The sequence below is a fragment of the Thermobia domestica genome, chromosome 9 (assembly GCF_964235325.1).
Source record: "Thermobia domestica chromosome 9, izTheDome1.hap1.1, whole genome shotgun sequence".
Lineage (NCBI taxonomy): Eukaryota > Metazoa > Arthropoda > Insecta > Zygentoma > Lepismatidae > Thermobia > Thermobia domestica.
This window is the reverse complement of record NC_137462.1, coordinates 229,597,658-229,620,184: the sequence shown is the minus strand read 5'-3', so window position 1 is coordinate 229,620,184 and position 22,527 is coordinate 229,597,658. Positions and strand designations below refer to the sequence as shown.

Sequence of the window (22,527 nt, the reverse complement as noted above, 5' to 3'; positions counted from 1 at the left end):
CCAAACATCAAACATATTTATAAAATAAACACAAGAAAATAATTTTATATTGAATTTTAATGTAACTAAATATTTTTTTTTTTTAAATTACACGTCAACAAATTTTAACTTTTTTTCTGCCACATGAGAGAAAACACCTGATCTTAAAGGAACTTTGGCCGCTGGATTCGAATCTGCAATCCGTTTTTCTCTATCACGCACAGTTTTCCCGTGACAGAGGGGTTTTCGAAAAATTTCCCGCAAAATTTCCCTTTTTCTTCGTTTTTGTACCTCTAGCTCGGGTACCCTTAGGCATATAAACATACAAATTATATTCTAGGTTAGCTTGATTTATACTTAGTAAACCCTGTTTCATCTGAGTCGCATCATTCTTCATTGAGAAATAAATATATTTCTATAAATATATGATATGTGTACTGTCCATTTAACCATATATAATAGGTGCAGAAAAATCACATGTAACTTCCACGGGAATTACAATATAAGCAAGGTTTATACTTCATTGGATTTGTAATGAAACATACTTTACAATGATGTATACACCATGTCCGCCATTTTTATAAGAGTGAAATTCTAGAGGGATTTTTCGAGAAATTCCCTAAAAAAGTAGATTTTTTGTCTCATGTCACTGTTCATATAGTGATACAGAAGCGGGAATTGCGCCAGAATATAGATTTATATCAATTCAATATATGAATAGCTCACTAGTAGACAAGGCTTTTGCCACATGAAAGAAAACATCTGATCCTAAAGGAACTTTGGTCGCTGAATTCAAAAGTGCAATCCGTTTTTCTCTATCACCCACAGTTTTTTGCGTGACAAGGGGAGGAGGCTGAGAAATCCCTTCAAAATATACCTTTTTTTCAAATTTTCGTACCACTGGCCCTTGAAATATAAATACAAAAATGACACCATATAAAACTTTGATTTATACTTAAGAAACCTCGCAAGTTTCAGAACAATCGCATTATTATTTCTAGAGAAATAAATATAGCTGCATGTATGTTGTTTGTACTACTTATTTTAAGACGTGATGTTGCGTTCTTAGCACCGAAAGAAAAAAACACAATTTCCTTTACCCATACAGGCACAAATACGAAAAATGAGAGTATACGAGATGGAGTAAGAGGTCTGTAGTTTTTTACCACCTGTCATGTGATTGCATTGATACAGCTGTACAACAACACGTGTTTAGCTGATGCAATAAAGCTGCGCAAAATCGGACTCTACTGATAAATTGTCAGGTCCATGCAAATAGATAAGGAAGTGTTGTATAACTGCATGCATATTGTAGGTTTAGTTTTAATTTGGATTTATCTGTGACAAGTGGTCGTAAGTGCGTGTGCGTGTTTGTTTTCTTTCTCCGCTATGAAGAGATCGCGGCGTGCGTGTATAAACTCACCGAACACTTTCTGTTACGTGTTTGGAAAATATACTGTGAAAAGTCAGCGCTGTGCATTAACAGAAACGTTAAAACAAGCTTATTATAGCTATTTTAGGTGTCATGTGGGTGATCAAGACAAAGTGTGGGCTCCCCATGTGTGCTGTGTAACATGCTATTCTACTCTTATTAAGTGGAAAAGTGGCGATAAAACTCGAGCTATGCCTTTTGCGGTGCCAATGGTCTGGCGAGAACCAACCAGTCATGCTGAAGACTGTTATTTCTGTCCAACAAAAATTTGGGGTCATTCTAAACGAACAAAATCTAATATTGAGTACCAAAATGTTCCATCCGCTCTAAAACCCATACCACATGGACCTGAACACCCAATCCCTGATCCATACGCACAGTCAGAAGAATCTTCTCCAGCAGAAGAGCAAGTAGATGAGTTGCCCGAACCATCAACTTCCTTTGATCCAAACTATAGCCCAACCAAAAACACACCTCTTCTTGTTAACCAGTCCAGACTGAATGACTTAGTGAGGGATCTAAATCTGAGTAAGCAACAAGCTGAATTGCTCGGTTCGAGACTTCAAGAATGGAATTTACTGGTTCCTACCACCAGAATTTCAATTTTCAGAAACCGACATGAACAATTTTCAGGTTACTATATAATGCAAAATTCTCTCTGTGCATGTACAAATATAGGTGGTTTAATGGATGCACTAGGTTTCCAACACATCCCTGAAGAATGGAGGTTGTTTATCGACTCCTCTAAAACAAACCTAAGGCTGTTTTGCTACATAATGAGAACACTAAACCATCAATTCCAATGGCATATTCCGTAGAGATGAAGGAAACTTATGAAAGTTTGTCTGTGTTGTTAGCTGTGATACATTGTAACAAGTACTGTTGGCAAATTTGTGGTGATTTAAAGGTCATTGCTATATTACTGGGGCTTCAGGGAGGATTTACAAAATACTGTTGTTTTCGTTGCTTGTGGGACAGTAGGGCAACTGAATCACACTACATTCAAAAAGAATGGTCCCCAAGAGAAACATATATGCCAGGGAAACACAATGTTAAGTATTCTCCCTTAGTTAATTCAGAAAAAATTCTGCTGCCGCCTTTACGTATAAAATTAGTCTTAATAAAAACATTGTTAAGGCCATGGACAAGAATGGAGAAGGTTTTGCGTACCTTAGAAGTCAGTTTCCAAAACTTAGTGACGCAAAAGTAAAAGAGGGGATATTCGTCGGGCCCCAAATTCGGAAACTATTAAAGTACGACATCTTTGAGACAAAGTTAAATAATGATGAACTATCCGCCTGGAGAGCTTTCAGTAAAGTGGTGTATGGATTTTTATGAAATCATAAGGCAGTAAATTACCGTCAATTGGTTCAAGAGCTTTTGGATAGCTATCAAAGGTTAGGATGTAGAATGTCCCTAAAAATTCACTTTCTTCATTCCCACTTGGAATTTTTCCCCGACAATTTAGGAGCTGTAAGTGACGAACAAGGGTACGATTCCATCAGGACATTCAAAAAATGGAGCAACGTTATCAAGGTAAATGGGAACCACATATGATGGGCGACTACTGCTGGTTTTTAGTTAGAGAAAGTGACTGGCACTACAAAAGGAAGAATTAATTGTAAGTACAAATGTTTTATTTTCATACTTTGTAAAGCAGTTGTGCATTTGATCCATTGTCAGTTATTGATATTTGTTTTTGTAAGTCAATATTAATTTTCTGTTTACTATCTTGAATAACGTTTAAAAGGCGTGGAAACTAAGAATTTTGTTGTATACTTTTGGAGTTAAAGATCAGTTTTTCAATAGGATTAATCTGGCGTAATTCCCGTTTCTGTATCACTATATGAACAGTGACATGAGACAAAAAAATCTACTTTTTTAGGGAATTTCCCGAAAAATCCCTCTAGAATTTCACTCTTATAAAAATGGCGGACATGGTGTATACATCATTGTAAAGTATGTTTCATTACAAATCCAATGAAGTATGAACCTTGCTTATATTGTAATTCCCGTGGAAGTTACATGTGATTTTTCTGCACCTATTATATATGGTTAAATGGACAGTACACATAGCATATATTTATAGAAATATATTTATTTCTCAATGAAGTATGATGCTACTCAGATGAAACTTACAGGGTTTACTAAGTATAAATCAAGCTAACCTAGAATATAATTTGTATGCTTATATGCCTAAGGGTACCCGAGCTAGAGGTACAAAAATGAAGAAAAAGGGAAATTTGGAGGGAAATTTCCCGAAAATCCCTCTGTCACGGGAAAACTGTGCGTGATGGAGAAAAACGGATTGCAGATTCGAATTCAGCGGCCAAAGTTCCTTAAAGATCAGCATTCTTCTTTCATGTGGCGAAAACCTTGTTGACTAGTGTTATCTGCCTAATGACATTATCGATAAACGTTTAAAACGTAAGGGTATAAAAAGTGTAGTGTTGTGTATGAGTGTGGGAACGCAACTTTTCACAATTATATGTGACCAATAATGGCACCTAGTATTAGAATTAAAACCATTTTGTTGATAATTAAATGTCAAATGCAAACGTCTCCTTCAAGTTTGAATATACACACATAAAATTATATTTACAGTATATATATTAGGGATGGGGGAGACAGGTTTCTAGAAAATCCGAAATTCGAAAAACCGACATTTCGGTTTTCTCCAAAACCGGTTCGGTTTTTCACCGGAACTGGTTTCGGTGAAAACTTGGAAAACACACAAAACTATTTCTGTGGGATCGGAATCGGTTTCCAGAGAACAACGAAGCACTATTCTGGTCAGAAATAGAACCAGTTTTGGGAAAACTAAAACTAGTTTTGGAGAAAACCGGAGCCAGTTTTGAAGAAAACCGAACCTTATCCGGTGAAAAACCAAGGGATCCGTGAAAACCGTTTTTAAGTTTTCAAACACCGTTTTTTAAAAACCGGAAACCGAAAATCCAGTTTTTATGCCCACCACCATGCCCACCATGCTCAAAAATTAAGGATAATTGCAGATTGTGGTACTACACAACGTGGCACTACACAAAACTGGCGCTAATAGCATAGGCACATAGTGAACACAACATACGAACAAACGAAACATATCGGTACCACGGTATCCACGGTATTGGTGATAAGTTGAGAAACACATATGCTACACAACGCCAGTGTTTCCTGCGCATGTACCCCAACATCAATATGGGATATGATCACCATGCACACGTACTCAGGCCGCACAACGGGTTGGCATACTCTGAATCAGGTGATCGAGCAGCTGCTGGGGTATAGCCTGCCATTCTTGCACCAGTGCCTGTTGGAGTTCCTGAAGTGTCCTAGGGGTTTGAAGACGTTCAGCGATACGTCGACTGAGAGCATCCCAGACATGCCCAATGGGGTTTAGGTCTGGAGAACAGGCAGGCAACTCCATTCGCCTGATATCTTCTGTTTCAAGGTACTCCTCCACGATGGCAGCTCGGTGGGGCCGTGCGTTATCATCCATCAGGAGGAAGGTGGGACCCACTGCACCCCTGAAAAGGCGAACATACTGATGCAAAATGACGTCCCGATACACCTGACCTATTACAGTTCTTCTGTCAAAGACATGCAGGGGTGTACGTGAACCAATCATAATCCCACCCCACACCCAGGGGTGGATAACTTAACGTAACTGTAACGTAACGAAAATAGTTCTCTGTAACAAAATTATTGGTTATTTAATGTAGGTAGGTACAAGGTATAACACCAATTTTTTGTTACGACACCGTAACGTTATTCGAACATGTAACGTTATTGTACCGTAACTAATTGAAGGAACAAATCTGTTTCGGGTATTCCATTCACGCTTGGTGGGAGAAAATCAACAACTGGTACCAGCTGAATGAGATTCTTTCCTCTGCGGGTATCTAATGGAACGAAAATGTGTGGAACAGAAGCTACTTCGTTACAAATACTATTTGCCACATGAGTAACACAGTTGATCAGACAGGTTTGGTAAAGGTATTGTGTTCATCAGTTACAGATCTTATCAGATCTTTGGAGAGTTCAGAGGGTCACATTGAATTTCGTTCTTCAGGTGGTGAAGCAGAATGAATATTTCACTTTCATATGTTGTTATTGCAAATATGAAGTAGAGACAGGGAGAAAAAAGAGATCGATTTCTGTGAATATCATAGGAGGAAGTCAGTCACATACAAGGAAAAAGGCAGGTGGAAGGGGATAGCAGGGTTAGGGGGAAGCACAGAGTGAGACAAAAGTAGCAAAGGGGAGGGAAAATAGACAATCTCTTTCATTCTTCATCTTGCTTTGTTTTCATAGCGCTCTTCGCTGTCCACAACAAGAGTAGGATTAATTTATGTAAGAACTGTTCCATGAATGGTGGGCGCAAGCCTGTGAAAATCATATTATTATTATTATTAAAACAAAGCCCACAAAATAGCTAGGAAATTGTGTGATGCATGGCCACGTCATTGGCTATCAATCTGTATTATTTTTGGAATATTTCACCGTTGTTTGCTGATTCTTAATCCAGGCACATTCCCAATTTGTTCACTATATTGAATCAAACTATATTATTATTATTATTATTATTATTATTATTATTATTATTATTATTATTATTATTATATATTGATATGTTAAACTACAACCTTATCTGACTCTGACAACAGGAATCGTAATACTTTAATGCAAGGAAAGAATGCCACGGGCAAATTGAAAGTAAACAAAAAAGGTCCTCGTACGTCTGCACTGTTTGTGACGAGACTCGATCCTAGTGTTTCGTGTAAAGATCTTTCTGTATTTGTGAAGGAAAGTGCTAATGTTAATGTTACTAAATGTGTACAGTTAAAAACAAAACACAGTAGTTATTCCTCGTTTTATGTAGCTGTAGAAGAAAATGATTTTGATTGTGTCTATAATCCGAATGTATGGCCAGATGGTGTCTTATTTACTAAATTTATGGGTCGACTAAAGGAAGAAATTGTGTGCCATGAAGTTAGAGCTGAGAAGGTGGATAGTAAAGGTAAATAAATAGCATATACTAGTATAAAATAAGTATGACGCACTTGCGATTATATTATCAAAATGCTAATGGAATTAATACTAAAGAGAAGGTATTTATAGATGAAGTAAATTGTAATGACTTTGATATTTATTGTATCACTGAAACTTGGTTAAAAGAAATGAATCAACACTTTGTACAATTATCAAATAATTACAATACTATACGTAAAGATAGAAACTTGGCACTAGTAAACAAGACTAAGGGTGGGGGCTGTATAGTTATCATAAAAAAGGAATATGCATATGAAATTATAACTCCCCCAGAAGATATTCTTGATATTATTATAGTTAAAGTTTTAATCCCTGACAACAAGCCATTATTATTGTGCTTGCATTATATTCCCCCTGACTTTCCATTGAAGAATTTTATTAACTACTGTGAATGGTTAACCACTTTTCTAATAACAAGAAATTGTAACCTTATAGTTTTAGGTGATTTTAACGTAGGTGGAATAGATTGGGCTACTGGAACTATAACCACATATAACTATTACACTATGAAAAAAGCTGACAAAGTAATTGAACTAAGTAATATACTTAATCTAAAACAATTGAATAGGTCGTATGATCCTAATAGGAAAGATCAAGTTCTTGACCTGTTGCTAACCAACATGGATAATAGTTCCATTGTGTATGATGTCCCACCTTTAATAAAAATTGACCGCTTCCATCCACCTTATGTTTTTGAATGGGAGGTAATTAAAAGTAATAATAACAATCAAGACAATATCTTTAACCAAACAAAAGTTTTTGATTTTAAGAATGCTGACTTCTTAGGCGTATATCAAGGTATCAAGGCAATGAATGAATTGAATGTAGATACAAGTGATATTAACACTATGACCAACAGTTTCTATGATAGTATATATAATGTTCTAGATACTTATGTACCTAAGAAAGTAGTCATTAATAAGCCCAAGTTTAAAGACCCCTGGATGAATAGGGAACTAAAAACTTTAATAAATAAGAAAACTAAATGTTTCGTCAAAGCAAGACAAACCAATGACAGTATGTGGTACCAAAGGTATTCTACATTACGTAAAATTGTAAAAAAGAAATATCTAGAAGCGAGAAAGGCCTATTATCTTAGTTTAGAAAACAGCATTGTTAGTGACAATAAGGTCTTCTGGAAAGTATTTAAAAACTCAGATAACAAAAAATTACCTAATGAAATGAAATATAATGAACAGTAGCTACTGCACAGAATGATGTTGTGGAGCTGTTTAAAGAAATGTTCAGTGAAAATTTTAATTTGGGACTAAGTCATGTAAATGGCCATAACATGTATTCTACATCACCTATTTGTAGCGGAGATATAATTAATGTACCTAATATTTCTGAATCGGATGTCCTTAGTGCAATTAAACAGATTAATGGAAGTACCTCTCCTGGTCCAGATAACATACCGTACTATATAATAAAAACATGTGGTACTGAGTTATCATCCATTCTAGCAAATATATTCAATGAATCTCTCAGATGTGGAGAGTTTCCATCGACATGGAAACAAGTATATATTGTACCTGTACATAAAACAGAAGATAGAAGTAATATGAAAAATTATAGGCCAATCACATTAGTTAATGCATTTAGTAAGATATTTGAAATAATACATAACCATATATACTTTAATGTAAAAAATAAACTAACTGAATTTCAGCATGGGTTTTATAAAGGCAGATCAATTGTTACGAATCTTGTACATTTTACAGATTTTACGTACTTAGCTCTTAAAAACAGACTACAGGTTGACACTATATATATTGATATGTCAAAGGCTTTCGACTCTATAGAACATGGACTTCTAGTTCGTAAATTATCCAATGTTGGTCTATCTTCTCAGTATATTCGATGGTTCCAAAGTTATTTATCAAACACAGAATATAGAGTGAAAATTGGTCATATAACTTCCAGTAATGGCTGCATAAAGAATGGTATACCTCAGGGATCTCCTTTAGGACCACTTCTTTTTTCATTATTTATTAATGACCTGACGGAAAAGATTAAATTCTCAAATATATTATTATATGCGGACGATTTGAAGTTATTCAGAATAGTGAATAGCGAATATGATAACTACTTACTCCAAAAAGACTTGGATAGTATTAGTATATGGTGTAAAAATAATCTACTGAAAATAAACTGTGATAAAACTAAGTTTATTTCATATACCAATAAGACGCAATACTATGTTAGCAAATATGTCATAAATGGAATATCGCTGCAGAAAGTTGAAAAGATTAATGATTTAGGCCTAATATTTGATATGAATATGAAATTTAATTATCATATTAATGACATAGTCCATAGAACACGAAAGACTATAGGGTTTGTATTTAGACAGTGGCCTGAGTTTAAAAATGCATACACATATGTCTATCTATTTAAGGTACTTGTAAGACCCAGATTAGAATTTGGTGCAATTATATGGAATAATATATCCACAACATTATGTAGCAAAATTGAATCGGTTCAAAAATGTTTCATTAGACTATTGTGTAGAAATAAGAAAAAAGATTACTACTCTCATAGTTATGATTACTGGAACGAATACTGGGGGTTGCAAGAATTACATGTAAGAAGAAAAATGATAGAGAAAAACTTTATTCAGAAAATTTTAGATAATAGATATAGTAGTGAATACTGCCTACATAATATAGGTATAAGGGTACCAACATATAACCTTAGAAAAGCATCGGAAATGATTCCCATGAATAAAAATTCTATAATTTTAAGAAAACTGACAAGTCTTTTAATATATTATCGGGATAAGTGTATTTATTGAACTGACGTATAGATTTTAATAGGTATGTATGTTTTATATAGTATATCTGTATGTTTGACGGCATCCTTATTTTAAGGACAATTTTAAGAAAATTGACTAACTATTTTAATGAATAATGAATTAATTATGTTTATGCAGACAAGATAGAAATAATAAAATTATGTGTATATTATAAGATAGACAATGACCTCCTGTCGTCGAAACAAATGTATTTTTAATATTAAAAGGAATATAAGATGTGTGTTATAACCCTTAGTTCTATGACTAAGTGCTGTATTTTTGCTATCTGGCTGTTCATGGCACTAAAATAAATAAATATATTATTATTATTATTATTATTATTATTATTATTCTGTCTAGCAAGCATAGCCTAGTGGCTAGCGTTCTTCTTTCGCAAAAGGGAGATCCTGGGTTCAAAGCTTGTGGCCTGCTACCCTGACCGGTTTTACCAGCTTTTTTCGTTGTTCCACAAAGTGAATGTCGGGATGTTATCTTTAAGCATAAATCCTGTCTGATTTTCTCCTTTCCTTTTTCCATTATTGATGTTAAAATATTCTGTTGTAAATTGACCTTAGCAGCTGCATTTGAAATATTTTACATAAATAAATGAATGTTTAGAGCACGCCAGGCACGCGCCCAGATTTTTTTTTTTTTTTGTTTCTTTGTTTGGAGGTATCCGAAGATTTTTGCAGGTCTAATACGTTTATGTAGTATTTGACCTGTGTTATTCAACACCCGAAAAGACGACAATTGTTAATTAGTGCCTCTTATTAAACATGATAGAGCTAAAGATATTAAAATTTTTAGCCTATGTCAATCATTTCGATGACAAAGAAGTATACTTATAGTAAGAAAGTTCACAAATGTTCGTCGACTTGCGAAGTTTTGTGGGGAGGAATCTGAATCCTGTGGATCCCCACATAGGCCTTGGTTTCAATTCCCAGTGGGAGCTAAAGTACTTTTCCGGCGTTGATTCAGTATCTTGAGACAATGGAAAAGCTTACGGTAGACTAGCGGAGTCCGGTTACGTGCTATGTGTCTTCCTTTTACTTAAGGAATAATGCTGTTGTTTGAGGTTGCAATTCATCAAGTATAAAAGGGGGAAGGGAGTTAGTAAAATCAATCTCATGTTGAAAGTTTACACATGTAGGCCACATGGAAGACAATATTTCAATATACACTATGTAAAATATTTATAAGTCAAAACTTGGTGTATATTTTCGGGTCGCGGACATAAGCTCACCGGCATTAAGCTCACCTATGTTAATGCAAAAGCGGACAAAAGCTCCCCGGACATAAGCTCACCACTAATAATATATTTGTATTATAAGATAATTTACGAAATAAAGAATACAATAATGATAAGTAATTACATTTATAGATTAACTAATTTAATTGCAAAGGAAAATAAACCTGAATAAAATAAATAAACAACGGAAAAATAGGTTTCTGTAGTGCAATATTTTCACAATTAATATTGAAACCCCAAAAGGTAATAGATTTCTTCCACTTCCGATTTTAGTAGAGGGATTAGAATACAGACGAAATGTATATTTTTGGGACGCTTAACTGATTGCAGAAAACAGCTTCTTGTTATCTCTTATAGATTTATTCTATAACTCTCAACGTTAAAACAGGAAGTTTCTGATTTTCGACCACAGAAGATGGCAGCTATTTTTAGAACGCTGAATAGAATGCAGAAAACCGCTTCTTACTGTTACAATTCCTGTTCTATGGATATGACTATTGAAACCGGAAGTGGTTCATTCCTACGACTTCCGGTTTCAATTGAAGATCAATAGAGGACATGAAAGGTATTCTTGCAGTTGCGTAGCGAGAAACTCATCAAGGTGGCGTTCACACACAAGCATTTCATATATATACAGGCATGAGCGCCGAATCTAAGGGACCAAGGTGACCCGGGACCCCCCCAAAGCACATGTAGGCCCCCTAATTGTATTTAAGAAGATATAATATTTGGAATAATTTGACTGCAATTTGTTTTAAAATCTTCATATATGCCTTCTCCATCTAAATGAGGCTCCCCATTTTACAGAGAAATCGGCGCCCTTGTATACAGGCGCGGATCCGAGGGAAGGCTATAGGAGCTATAGTCCCCCCTTGACGATCAGGTATACACTGGTTAAAATGGGCTTCAATTCTGCTTTACACTGGATAAAGCTGCAAGCTATGGTTTAGCCCCTCCCTTGTTCATAACCTGGAACCGCCACTCTATCTATCTATCTATCTATCTATCTATCTATCTATCTATCTATCTATCTATATATATATATATATATATATATACAGGGCCGGATTTAGGGACTGCAAAGGTGCACTTCCCCCCTTTGTTGTAAATATACACTATCTAAAATGAGAAGCGAGCAGTGAAAATAGCAACACATTCCGAAACTTTTTGCCATCATGTTTCTGTTTGGGGCTTAAAAGAAAGCAGAGCTTTGCAAAAGCATGATTTTCTGAAGGTTGAAGGAAAAGAATTCACGAAGCAAAATAATATAACTTTTGTCAAGTAAGTAAGAAAACATAAGGCAAGAGGAGAGAAGGACATTTTTGTCCTGCATTCCACTTGCGTCCCTGTTTAAAATATTTCGGCTAGTAGTTACTGAAAAAGAAGATACAACGTACAAGACAAGTCGAGTCGAGACTGTCGGCGACTGAGCCTAGACATAATATATAATGATCTTTATTCCTTAAGCGATACTTGGAAACCAAATTTGATTTAAATCTGACCAATAGTTACCAAGAAATAAAGTACAACATACAAACAGAGCCGAACCGAGCCTGTCCTTTGCCGAGTCGGCCACCAAGTATAGAGATGTTTATTCTTTGGATAATGGGCTATCTGCACACCAAATTTCGATTATATTTGGCCAGTAGTTACGGAGAAATAAAATAGAACATACAAGGCAAGCCGAGCCGAGCCTATCGCCGACCAAGCTCGGCCATCACATGTAGTGATCTTTATTCCTTAGATGATTGGGTACTTGTACATCTAATTTGGTTTAAATTTAGCTGGTAGTTACCGAGGAATAAAGTACTACATACACACATACTTAATTACATCTGGAGTAAAACTACAAGCTCCCTTGTGCTTACTAAGGAAACTAAAAAGAAAAGTTCTAACATTACAAATGGAACATTACTTCATGTAAGCAGAATCCACTTTCAACATTACAACACTAATGGGGAGAGCTTGAGCCCCCTGACTACGCCACTGCACTTTTGAGACACTTCAGAGCTATTCGATTGGAGCAAACTGCTTTCATATATCTTTTACCGCTCTTGCTCTATATAGACCAATATTTATTGAAACGAGAAATTATAGTTGAATGAATCACTTCCGGTTTTAGTATAGAGTTAATAATAGAGATTAAATATGTTCTTACGAAACAGAAACCCGGATCTTAATACGTATTACGTTTTTCGATCTATGGTGATCAATGATCAAACCGGAAATGGTTTATTTAAAGCACTTTCGGTTTGAGAAGACTATTTTAATAACAAACTCACTTCCTAATTCTTGACTCTTTTACCAAATTTGGTGATGATCCATGAAATACTTTATTTATTTATTTATTTTTGTCACACGCTGACACACGCGAATATGGTAAATATATAATGGAGTTTTGATAAACCACTAGTTATTCAAAAAAAAAACTTACAACGAAAACTTGATTTTTTCCATCCCTGCACACAATTAATCCGTTCTAACCACAGAAACATCGTACTGTGTGCGTTTTTGTGATAAATATTATAAAATGAAAAGAAATCTATCCTTCCAGAAAACAAAAGAAATAGGCAAATATATAAGAAACATTTAGACTTTTTTTGGTTGTACATTTGTGAAGGCGTTAAAATATTAAATAATACTTTTGATAAAGTGGATACTTTCAAATATTTAGGATCAATATTAACAGACGAAAATCATATTCACGAAGAAATTAAATGTCGACTAAAAGCAGGGAATTCGTGTTACTATTCGGTTCAAAATCTCTTGTCGTCGCGAATTCTGTCGAGGAATTTGAAGCTTAAAATATATAAAACGATAATCATGCCTGTTGTTCTGTATGGTTGCGAAACATGGTCGCTTACTCTGAGGGAAGAACATAGACTGAAAGTATTTGAGAACAGGATCCTGAGAAGAATATTCGGACCCAAGAGGAACGAGAATGGGGAATGGCGGAAGCTTCATAACGAGGAACTACATAGTTTATACGGTTTGCCCAACATTGTTAGGGTCGTCAAGTCTAGGAGGCTTAGGTGGGCAGGTCATGTAGCTAGAATGGAAGAAAGTAGAAACGCTTTCAAAGTCTTGACTGGTAGACCCATAGGAAAACGACCATTAGGAAGACCTAGGCGCAGATGGGAGGATAATATTAAGATGGATCTCGCAGAGATAGGAATACAAAGTAGAAACTGGATGCAATTAGCTAAGGATAGAAGTCAGTGGAGAGCTTTTGTGAACGCGGCACTGAACCTCCGGGTTCCGTAGGCCATAGAGTTAGTTAGTTAGTTAGTTTTGGTTGTACATTTGGGAGTGGAAGAGATTAAAGCTACTGCTTCGAAGGAGAATCCATCCGTTTCAACCAACAAAAGATGTAGAAAAGCAATTGGAAAGACATTCCATACTGAGGTTTCAAAGATCATTATCTTTGTTCTACGAAGTATTTTGTTGACACGTGAATCATACCAACTTGCGCCGAAAAAGCACATTCAGATAGTTGTGTCGTAAAGTTGTGGAAAAACAGTGGGAAGTGGGAGTGGAAAGGGAGACTGCTCAAGGCATAAATGATTATGAAACTGGAGGGGTAGACACGGGTTTCACTTCTCAAATTGTCATAATACATCCCTCCTCAGCATTTGTTCTTCAAAGAATGTCATCCATAGTAATTCATGAGGTTTGCAAGTGGTCTTTTGACTCTTTACCTGCAGTAACTCAATACGGAAGAATGCATTACAATTAATCCAAGTAATTAGGTGCAAAATTGTGACAGTCATCTGAATTGTATTACTCTTTGGCAACAAAATTACCAGTTCCTATATGCAGTATTTTCTAAGATATTTATGAATTAAATTTTACATGTTATCTTACGAAGATTCTGAAGCCTCTGATGATGGGAAGACATCCCCTTAAGCTCTAGGTCATGTCTGACAGTGGCGTAGTCAGGGAGGATCACCCGGCTCAACCCCCCCTCCCCCCCATTAATATTGCGATGTTGAAAGTGGATTCCGCTTACATATAGTATGTTCTATTTGTGATCCTGATGTTAGGACTTTTCTTTTCAGTTCCCGGCGTAAGCTGACCGGATGTTGTACTTTTACTCCAGATGTACTGTAATTATGTGTGTGTGTATGTAGTACTTTATTCCTCGGTAACTGTCAGCTAAATTTAAACCAAACTTGATGCGAAAATACCCAATCATCTAAGGAATAAAGATCACTACATGTGATGGCCGAGCTCGGCCGGCGATAGGCTCGGCTCGACTTGCCTTGTATGTTCTATTTTATTTCTCCGTAACTACTGGCTGAATATAATCGAAATATGGTGCGCAGATAGCCCATTGTCCAAAGAATAAAGATCGCTATAGAGCTACTTTACAAAGCGACAGGGCAAAGGACAGGTTCGCCTTTACAACAACAAAAGAACTACGAATATATTTTGTTTGACGGAAAGTGAAGGGGCTGAAGTATAATCTTGGGTGTGAGAATGTATTCATTTGGCCCTGTACATTGTCAGTTATTCGCTTCAAACGCCATATTTCTTACCTTTTCATGCCGGCATATGTAATGACTTCTATATATTGATTTGCTATATATTACAGGCACGCCACGAAACCTCAAGTCTGAATCCAGCAACAAGATCATATAGTTTTTTTTCTTTTTTTTCTTTTTTCTTTTCTTTCTTTCTTTTTTTCTTTCTTTTTTTATTTTGCAAGATATAATTTATGCAAATGTCTATCGCCAAACTGAAATATTCAGTCATCATTGGCGATCTGGCGATCGAAAATTCCAACCTGGCGACCAATTTGGTACATGGTTTTTGTTTTATATTACTTAGGCACCAGACAAGGGTTGAAAAAAATAGCTTTATTTTTTTAAAAAAAAGAACATAACGTGTTTAAAACAAAAAAAAAAAGATGTTCAAAACGTTTTAAACATGTTTTAAAACACAGACGAAAAAAAAAAAAAAACATGTCTTAAACATTTTGAACAGTTTAAAACACGATTTTTAACATGTTTCAAAATCATGTAATAACTTATTTCTTAGGACTTTTTGCTCTTTACTAGCAACCGACCTTTTCATTTATTTTATCCTGATCAATAACACTGTGCTGGGTACAGAATATTACAGTATAGATTAGTAATTCTCAACTTATTTCATATTCCAACCCCTTTTTATTACACCCTCTTGCCAGTGATTCTCATAAGTACTTTCTTGGTTGTAATTAGCTTTTTAGGTAGATTTTAAAATCTACCTACTGTGGAGATTTCACACAATCTATCAATATGCATGATGAAACAAAAGTCCTCACCACCCTTGTGCGTTGAGAACGGGTTGAGGGAGAATGATGAAACTTTTAAGTGGTCTGACACATCAGATAGTGCTATCAAGCATCATGGCTGGCATCTTTGATTGGAATTCAAAATTTCAAATACAAATGGAGTCATGTTACGTGTTTTAAGGCTAGAACTTTACCAGAAATACGCTTGTGCGGTTACTTTAGCCTTAAAACAAGTCATTTCGGAGTTACTGCTTCTGAAAATTTCCAAATTATGTTCTTAGGGGCTAAATTTGCGTTTCGTGGAGGCGGGTGTGATTTTTAATTGCAAAAATTTGATTACTATTTCAGAACACTCATCCTAATAAAATTATCTTAAAATAATAAATTTTCGAAAAGTAATGATAGTTTGAAGCACACTTCATGTTGTGCTAACTTTAGAATATTTTCTGCAAGCCTATGTAATTGGTTGTTTTTTAAGTCAATAATTCATTGAAGAAAAGTAATATTTGAGGCGTTCAGAGCACTAGGGATCCAAGTCCATTTTCAATAAGGTTCAGGTTTGCTCAGCAAATGAATTCTATTTCCAAACGTAATATTTTCGCAGTCAAGAGTCCGCAATAAGTATAACTAAAACCACGTTAAAGGCCGTGGGATAGTTTCATATGACAGCCGCTAGATAGGGGGGTCAATGGGACAGGAGGGCATCCGCCCCCACCCCACCCTGAATTTCAGACTTTGGGGGCAGTAAGGCAGTTTTTAAAACCTTTCGATAAGCAAGATCCAACAAAATAAGTTTGAAGTCCTTACACCGAATAAATAAGGAGGAAATACAGATGATCGAAACTGGAAAGTTGTTCCAAATGATGTCGTTTTTTCTTCCCGTAAAACTAATGTTAAGCGATTCCAAGTTGTACGGAGACTGACAAGGTATATTCGCGAAGTGTCCCCTCGGGATTCGTGTAACATTGATTGAAATGCAAAGTTCTCCGTGGCCCAATGTGTATTGTACTAATTTAAGCGGCCCATACCGGTAATTTCCATATTTATGGGCTTTCATATATATACGGAATTCAATCATACGCTACTATAACACTCGGACACAAAGTTGCTTTTAGTTTCTTTAGATTTCACTGGACATGAATGGCATATGCAGAACAAATTGAATCAAGTACTCCTTCTCTGATGTATGTTACCCACCTTGGCCGCCATCTTGGATTCAACTTTCGGTTTTTTAAATGGCAATAGGTTCAAATGATACATCAAATTAATGTAAACTTTTCTCGGAATTTCATTGGTGTACTGAGTTTTATCGTAGCTTGTATATACCATTAAATGTCAAGCACTTCATATTGAACCAAATAGAAAGTTGTGCAGGGCCCCGTGTGTATATGCAATCTTTTATGTGTTATCGTTGATGAAATATTCTCTGAACTTATATACATGCAGACACACAGATGTCAATACGGAAATGGTAGGTGTTCACCCAAATCTGGCCGTATCTGGATCTAAGTTAGGCATTTTGACAGAATACAATACTTCCTTATTATAGTATAACATGGAAGTAATAACAATCACTCATGGAAATGTAATAAGATTATGACACCTATGTTGTAAGGAGTTTACCAGTTAGAAATTGTTTTGATTTGTCAACATCAAAAACGTAAGCGTAACTGATATTAACCTGCAATGTCTATTCGCAAAGTGGCTGGAGGGAATGAACATGTAATACCTTCCAAATGGTACAAGCTACGGTAAAATACATTACACCAGTGAATGTAAACGTAAATGTCCGATGTAACACTTGCACCTATTTCCATTTGAAAAACCAAAAGTAAAATATAATATGGCGGATCTAAGATGGCGGCCGCGATGGGTAACATGTGTCAGAAGCAGTATTTGATCCAATTTGTTTTTCATATGCCCATATTCATGTCCAGTGAGTAACATCTAAATAAACTAAAATGAATTTTGTGTCCGACCGTTATGGTAGTGTATGATAGAATTCCGGATATATGAAGGCCCATAAATATGCCAATTACCGGCATGGGCAGCTAAATTTAGTACAATACACATTAGACAACAGAGAACTTTGTATTTAAATCAATTTTACACGAATCTTGAGGGGACACTTCACGAATGTACCTGGTGAAAACCAACATGTAGGCTACTATATCAACGAATGCCTGCGATATATTAATTTCAGAACCGAAATTTAGAACCGCAAGAACCCTATGTTTGTTTTCTGAATACAACATGAAAAATTTGTTTCCATGATAATTCTTTTATTTACTTTTTAATATCAGTTCTACAAGTAGTACAACCTTCGACTATGACACTTTCTCGCAAGTTAACTTATAAGCATTTAAACAAAACAACGAACATTACAAATCAAAGGGAGAAAATGAGACAAAATAAACTACAGATTACCACATTGCCACGAGAAGTCAAAACATTCACATGAGAAGAAAATAGTCTTCTGAATGGGTAGCACTTTTTGACAATTTTCTTTCTCTGGCAGGTTTTTTTTTTTTTTTTTTTTTTTTTTTTTTTTTTTTTACAAAAATAAGATAAAATAGAAATATGTTTAAAGGTGCAAAGGTGCACGTGCACCCCGTTCCTTGTAAATATACCAGGGGTGCCCACAAGGGGGGGCTATGACGCAAAATGCGTCATTGAAATATTTGGGGGGGGTAAAAATCTGTATAAATATGTTTCAGGGAGTGTAAAAATTAATCGAAAAGAAGATTTTTTCATGGAAGAACACTTACGGGTAGACAATTGGGGGGGGGGTGCGTCGTGGACATAAGGGGGGTGGGCACCACTGATAATATACACTACCTAAAGTGGGAAGCTAGGAGTGAAAATAGCAACACTTTCCGAAATTTTCCTGTCATGTTTTGATTTGGGCTTAAATCAAAGGGAAGTTTTGCAAAATCGATAGTTTAAGTCAATTTTCTAAAAGTTCAACAAAAGGATTCACCGAGAACAGATACTTAGGATTTCCAGGGCATTTCCTCATTCACACCACAGGTGCCTAAAGGCATTTAAAAAAAATCCAATTCAATTCAAATGTAGGCCTACTGGTAGTTATTGGTGCACCCCTCAGAAGATCCTTTCTACCAAATCTTGTGTGTTGGTCCCCCTTGATGAGTTTCTCGCTACGCTACTGATGTCTGATATGTATTTGATTTATAAACTAAATTGCTTGCAAGCAAATGAAATGCCCTTCCTGCTTCTCTGGGGGCCAGTATATGTGTAACTTTGGTGTATGTAGCTCCGGGTTCGATCCTTGTTGGGAAGTGAGCTCGAGCTTCAACCACATTGGTCAGTGCAAGACTGTTGTAAAATAAACATATATGGTGACTACCGGCAGTGAGCTCCTTCATGCCTCGTACGCGCCTTTCGCCTGGAAGACCCGGGTTCGATTCCCGGCGTAGGCACATGTGGTTTCGATTCCATGTTAATCAATAGGTCCCGTCTCATAAAGTCTCGCTGCCGAAAAGGACGTTAAACTCCAAATCAACTCAACTATCCGCAGTGTCATCACAAGAAGTAAAAATCTTATCAATAAGCTTACATTAAAAACTTCACTCTTTGATCATTTCCTTTTTTCCTCTTTTTAAATACAGAGCAATCAAAGTAATGCTATTCTCAAAGGACATGTACCTGAGGGCCTAAGGTGTTTACTGAATCTTAAGTATGAGGAAAAAGAAAACAGACTGAAAAACGTGGAATTTATTTACTAGTATAATGGAGATTCTTTTAAAGCCAACCTTAGACTCCCTGTCGCCAAGGATGTTTAAACGTTACTCAAGCGTAACTCCAAGACCATCAAAATTGAAGAAGATGAAATACAGGTACAAAAGGTAACCGATAAAGAAAAGAGAAACATAGAAATGGTATTCATCATAACAAAAATATGTCTACTTACACAAAAATGTTCTGCAGAATTTCAATACGTTTCATATCGCAAAATCAAGGAACAAATCCCTTTGGATTCGAGAGAGAACTGGTATTCAGTGGAACCAGTTTTATCTTAACAATCTCAAGCAGGTACGATATACGTGGGTATTTCGAGTAACGCTAATCCCTTGGTGACCGTAACTACAATACCAAAATGCAGAATGTTCCATTGAGTAACGTTACTCAGCGTAACATAATTCAGAGCATACCATTTTAAAAGTTACACTGACCAATAACGTTATTAACTAGGTGCAGAAATGGGTTACAAAATAGTAACCGTAACAGATAACAAATTGTAGATATTGAAAATTTCGTTAAAGTTATCCACCCTTGCCCACACCATCAAACCACTACCCCCATACAGGTCCCTTTCAAGGACATTTTCGGGTTGGTGTCTGGTTCCTGGTTCACGCCAGATGATAACCCGGCGAGAATCACTGTTCAGGCTATACCTGGACTCGTCCGTGAACATAACCTGGGACCACTGTTCCATTGACCATGTACTGTGTTCCTGACACCAGGCTTTACGGGCTCTCCTGTGAACAGGGATCAGTGGAATGCACCTTGCAGGTCTCCGGGCGAAAAAAAAAAAAAAAAAAAAACATGTATGTTAAGTCGTCTGTAGACTGTGTGTCAGGAGACAACTGTTCCAGTGGCTGTGGCAAGGTCCCAAGCAAGGCTACCTGCTGTACTTCGTGGCCGTCTGCGGGCACTGATGGTGAGATATCGGTCTTCTTGTGGTGTTGTACACTGTGGACGTCCCGTACTGTAGCGCCTGGACACGTTTCTTGTCTGCTGGAATCGTTTCCCTAATATTGAGATCACACTTTGTGGTACACAGAGGGCCTGTGCTACGACCTGCTGTGCATGACCAGTCTCCAGTTGCCCTATTATTCTACCCCTCATAACGTCATCAATATGTGTTCTTTGAGCCATTTTCAACACACAGTCACCATTAGCACGTCTGACAACATCTGCACACTTACACGCTGCACCGCACACCTCTGCGTATTTGGACTGCTGCCAGCGCCACCATGCGACGACCGCACCGAATGGTCAAATGCATCGCATGGTCATACCCCGAGGTGATTTCCAACCGAAAACCTCCCACCGGAGCGTTGTTTCACCATATATCCGCATTATCCTTAATTACATGAAAATGTTACCAAAATTTTACTTAACTCACAATATAACTTATTAAATTGAGTTTAAGTCAAAAGTTCAATCTATTGTGACATATACATTTTGAACTTACACTTTGAATACTGTTCCTTAATAATAGGAAACCAAACAAATTTACAAACCCAAATCAGTAATAATACTTTCAATACTGCTTCAAGCTTTTCCTTTCCTCTCTTTTTATTATTATTTTTTTTAATTCTCTAATTAATTTAATAATTTGCTCCAAACCAAACACATAAATTGCCTTTAATTTTCGTATTGTTTCTCTAAATATAATTGCATTGAGGACAGTTAACAAATGTAAACATGAAAGAAAATGAAAATAAAACTTCAAATAAGAATGGATAAAATCAGTAAATGAAGTATCAAGCGTTTCCAGTGAATGAGGAAAATCTTTGAGTTCGCTAATTTCATCTTCAGGCAAATGTTTCTTTGCTAACAATACCAAGTAATGTACGTTTTTTGTGTGGGGATCCAGATCTCAACCATGTCCATTAAATGATAGTTTATTCTTTCTCTGTTTAAAGGATCCCGCATTTCTACAGCTCTGTCACTACTCGACACACTCGTACAGATATACATGATCCCCGAAAAGTTTAAAGAACTTGGCTATTTGTTTCTTTATGAGGCTGCTTACATTATGCTGCAGTACAAACACAAAACATCCAGTGCGCACTAACCGTCTATGCTTTTGAGTCTCGTTCCACTTTTGATTTCTTTTCTTAATTTTTTCAGACCTCCGTATATTGACCAAGATCAATTTATTGCTCCAGTTAACCCTATCCTCACGAGAAACATGTTCTTGAACGTTAATGCCAAAATGCAAAAATATTGGGTGCGAAGTATCAATATTGAAATATAAACTTGCTAGTGACACTCCCAAATTCTGCGAGATGGAATAATTCTGCGAATAATTAGAAGTACAGCTTGTGTCAAACTTTCGGCCCACTCAGTATTTGATTGTGAGCACAAAGTTTTCAACGTTTGTACTAACTTTTTATTTGCCCGTTCAACTAGGCTACTCTGAGCGTAATAAATAGTGCAATAACTAACAACTGTACTTTTACACAATGCGCTACATTGAAGTTCTTCACATTTAAAGTGAAAAACAGGAGCATAGTCTGCGAGGATAATATTCGGTAACCCTAGCCTAGGAAAATAGTATTCTTCAAAGCACCTAACAATTGCTTTTCCAGTTCAACTTCTCAATGCAAATACAGTACAATATCGGGTATATAAATCCATGGATATTTTTATAAAAAGGCCTTGTGTCCATCTTAAACATAAATTAAACATAACTAAAAGAAGTGTACGTTAAAGCTATGAACTTGAATAGTGGTTTGAATATTAATGAAGAATGGGAGGACATTTTGAAAAGAGAAGAAAGAAGAAAGAAAAAAAGTAGAATATAAGGACAATATAGGGTTAAAAGTTTATTTATATGTTTTTCAATATTCACGTAGTTAATTAGTAATGAATATTCAGGTAGAAAATTTAGTATTCAATATTAGGTACAAAATTTCTATATTTAGATAGTTAATTAGTATTTAATTTAGTTAATATATATTACAAGAAATATAAAGATTAGGTAACAATGTATGATT

At 36.0% G+C, this 22,527-nt stretch overlaps 1 protein-coding gene across 7 annotated transcripts in view; it reads left to right on the top strand.

Moving 5' to 3' along the window:
• LOC145660614 (putative ATP-dependent RNA helicase DHX35) overlaps window positions 1–22,527 on the top strand; it is a 589,276-nt gene that overhangs the window by 196,444 nt on the left and 370,305 nt on the right. The gene's annotated exons all lie outside the window — the stretch shown is intronic.